The 3,994-nt window shown below is 49.5% G+C and overlaps 1 long non-coding RNA gene across 1 annotated transcript; it reads right to left on the reverse strand.

Annotated features, from left to right (window-relative positions):
• Positions 1 to 509: 509 nt before the first annotated feature.
• Positions 510 to 2,015, reverse strand: LOC120612178 (uncharacterized). The gene is made up of 3 exons (XR_005655372.1): positions 1,863 to 2,015; positions 1,573 to 1,668; positions 510 to 522 (listed from the first exon to the last, which is right to left on the reverse strand). It is a non-coding gene; the product is annotated as an uncharacterized LOC120612178 (long non-coding RNA).
• Positions 2,016 to 3,994: the final 1,979 nt, after the last annotated feature.

The following is a 3,994-nucleotide window of genomic DNA, read 5'->3' on the forward strand; positions in this document are numbered from 1 at the left end:
CCTGCTTCTCCTGTTCAATCGCTGCGAGAGAAAAAGAGAGAGATTGAGGGGCGTCCGGTTAGGTAGATCCAGTGTAGCCTAGTGTAAGATTATAGAACTTTCGTTCAAACCATCTTTCCGAATCATAAAAGTTCTACAAGTTAACAATAGGCATTTCATCACGGTTTATTTTAAATGGAACATTTTTTAACATTAATATGGTATATGAAACATTCCATCAAATTATTAAAAAGCCCTGTGTTTGTTGGCTGCAAAACAATTTTTAATTAACCTTTCCAGGCCACGTTCATCATCAAACTGTCGGCTCCTCCCCCCCCACCTCCTCCCTTTCCTTTCCTCCCCGGCCCCTCCCCATCCTCCCTCCTACCCACCCGCCACTCCCGCCCAGGCTTCTTTCTCATGGGGTGTCTACTTTTGATGGCAGTGGGTTTTTCTCTTGCGTTTCTGTCTTCTTCAATTTCGACTTATCGAATTTCTCAATCTCAGCCATATCGGGTTTGTCAGACATGGTTGCGGAGGAAGCTGCATATACAAAGCCAGGAGAGAGGTTGAGAGCGAAGCCTCTGTTCGCTCTCGTTCTCTTCTCTCGGCTTAGAAATGCGCTTTTGCCCTCCCATACCCTGTTTGAAACCCCACCTCCACCTCCTTCCGCTTTCGTTCGGGGATAAAGATCTTTCTACAGAAAAAAAAGGTCCCCCCCCCACCTTTAATATTTCGAAATGCGCGGAGAGGGGGGCGACTGGGAAGACCGATCACATCAGGAGGTCGAATCTTTGAGAATGACATTGACTGCTGTGGGGCTGCTAACTGTAGAAGCATTTCACCATTAAAATCTGGCTAGGAGGAGTAGAGAACAGTGAAGCCATTCCAAGTTCAAGGGGGAGAAAATCGAGTACAAATTCTTAAAATGGAGCCAAGGCTGCAGCGTTTCCGTTTTCTATAGGTACCTCTCCCCCCTGCAAACGTGCAGCCCATGCAGCTCTCTCCTCGTCACAAAGGCGGCGCTGCTGCCGGCGCCTCCGACCACCGCCCCACCCCGCTTCCTCTCTCCCGTGCAACAATGCAGCGGGCCGCGCACAAAGCTGCCCCCGCAGCCACAGATCAGCCTCCTCTGCAGCGAGGGGGCATTTCGGCAGCCTCGGCACACATTCCCCTGCACGAAGGACTTTTTAAACGTTTCACAGCCCAGACACGTTAAACCTGGACCGATACAGCCCACGAAGCTGTCAGATGCTAGAGGAAAAATGCTAATTGTTGCAGCTCCGGGCTTGGGTGGGTGTGAGCTGGAACATAGGACCGGATTCATCACTGCCTAAGAGGTAATGTAAAATGCCTTCGGGCCTAAGGGAAAAATGCTCCCTCGCAGCTGCATAGTAATATGCCAGTTTCGGGGTTTTTTTAATCCCCCAGCTCCCGACCCCATTCCCCCGCATCTGAAGGGTTTGGCATCCCCCAGCTCCCCGCCAAGGGAGCCTCTCCCCGGAGAGCCACGCGGGCTCGGCTTTAGGGATGCGGGCACCGGGTGGGAAGGGGACCCTCCCGAGGGCGAGAGGCAGGGGCCCCGGGGCTCACCGGCGCGAGGCAGCGAGGAGAGAGTCGATGGGCTCAGTGGCTGTCGGTCGCGGAGTGCCGGGTGGGGCGCAGCGCGTGCCGCTATATAGAGCGCTCCTATGTAAATGAGGTGATGTCACCCGCCGGCCTGCTTAACTCCTTCGCGTCTCCCGCACCGTGTCCCACGGCCTGACTGGCATGTGCCCCTCCCCCGCCCCCACGTCTACCGATGCACCCTAATTGCAACGAGGGTCGAAATATAAAACCGGCAAAACCCCACCCTCCAACGCGTCCTTCATAATGCACCTTACCCTTTTATGTCTATTTTATCTTAATGGATCTTTGCAACAGCCGCGCAAACTAGCTCTTGGGGAGCGGAGCGGGACAACTAAGGGCCTGAGTGGGACCTAAGGGGACAGGCATTCCTTTACTCTGAGTCTGGCTTTGTTCGATGCAGCCATCACCTAGCAAGGGTGCGGTGTACCCCGCAGGAGAGCCTCGCCCACTGCAGCGGTGAGATTCGTGTGACTCAGCGTTCAGGCCAGTAGAGGGCGTTCACCCCACCCAATGCTCTTTGTCTCCTCCAAGACGGTCTCCGTGACTTGGGTGGGAGGTAAAGCACCCTTAAGTGATTTTTTAAAAAAACTTTCTTCACTGTGATAGGCATCTTTTTTCATCGCTATAATTTTTGTGCGCACCCAAATCAAATAATAGGAATATTTGCTTGGTCGAGGTTAATTTATCTGGAGTTTTATAGAGTACAACGTCTCCCCTCTTAGAAAAATAAGTCAAGTTCAAGCTCAGCTATTGACTTATCGCCTGTCAATGAGGAAGTTCTTTTACTTTCATGTTCCTTATTTTTCTAAATTATCAAAGTGATTGCTAAGGAGGCCCCTGTCGAAAACAAAACACCATGATCTCTAAATTCTGAAGGTTAAATTTTAAAAATCGAACTCTGTGTTGTGAAAGGAGCCTTTTCAGCACAAGGCATCAAAGTGCGCTTCTATGTTACATCGGAAATATGGAAGATTTAGGTAGCTGGAGCAGTTTTCAAAATGGCACCTGACCCTGAATACCAAGGGCCCCCGTGCTGCCGAAACTAGTCGCAAATACCACGCCCTGAGCCTGGGGAAATGCACAGACAAGGAAAAAGACCCAGCACTGAAAAACAGCCTACGTGAGTGAGATTGTTTTGAGATGCAAAACAGTATGCACAATACTCCTTCTCCCTTTCTGCACCCTCAGGAAATGTTTCCAGAACCTTCTTGCTAATCAGGTTTATGGCAGAGGCTTTGTCTCACTGCGGATTAGAGTCAACTGTACTGTAGGCCCCCCTAGAAGCCACTGCAGGATCAGCTCCGACTTCCCCATTTCTTCATCCACTTGACTTCCTTCTTCCTGGGGGAAGGGGGAATGTGAGAGGGGCAGAGGACGGTCTGGTTCCCCAGTTTCTGCTCTGGTGGGTGCCTGCCATTATGCTCTCCCAGTGGGGGCACTGGAGCTTTCCCAGGCACAGGATGTCACCTCTCTGGTTACACATCCCGCTGGTCCTCCCCTACTTGCCTGACCTGAAGAGAATCTATTTCATCGTGAAAACTCAGAAAAGATCTCTCAGGGTGCATTCTGGGCCGGGGTCAGCCGGCAGCTGCAGTGTACCACAACACCATTTCTGTAGGTTTCAGGACTTCATTCAAGCATTCCCACTCCCCACCCCGCTGTCAAGAATTACTTCTTTCCTACCCAATATCTCCAGATCACAGCTTGTTGCTTCTGCTCAAGGCCTTTGCCTTAGAAAGGGTTAGGCCCTGCAAAGCACTGTATCGAAAGCAGATGGAGGAGTGGAAATTTGTAAATGCCTGGACTTTCTAGTTTGATAAGGAGATGGAGAGGGAGAACAAGACAAAGGCTTACTGTAGCGGGTTTGTCTCACCAACTTGTCAAGGACCTAGAGACAATGAAAAAGAGAGGATGAGGCAGATGAAAGGAGATGCAAACTAAAGGAATATTCTTAATGAGTTGTGTGCCCCTGGCCATGTTAATTTTTCTGTGGCTGATTTTTCTCAACTGTAAAATGGGAGGGCTAATTCAGTACCTACCCCCACAGGATTGCCTGGGAGATCTAAATGCTTAGGACAATGCAGGACAGTAAACATTTTGTGTTTTTATTATTATTAGGATAAAAGGATGAGAAAAATCATTTTTAAAAGTCAGTGTTTGGCATTAACTAAAATTTTAAGATGTTTTTACATTAGCTGTTTCTTTAAGCACTAGTAAAAATGAGATCTTTGGCTAGTTTTTCGGCAAATAAAACTCCCCACTGGCTGATGCCATCTAAGAATCAGGCCTTGTAATCGGTGCTTTGTATTTGTTTTTGCCCTTTATGCCAGCTCCCCTCCACGAGGAGGGTTTTACAGATGGGGAAAGTGAGGCTTAGAGAGCCATC

This window comes from Pteropus medius, unplaced genomic scaffold (assembly GCF_902729225.1).
Source record: "Pteropus medius unplaced genomic scaffold, Ma_sr-lr_union100, whole genome shotgun sequence".
NCBI classification, from domain to species: domain Eukaryota; kingdom Metazoa; phylum Chordata; class Mammalia; order Chiroptera; family Pteropodidae; genus Pteropus; species Pteropus medius.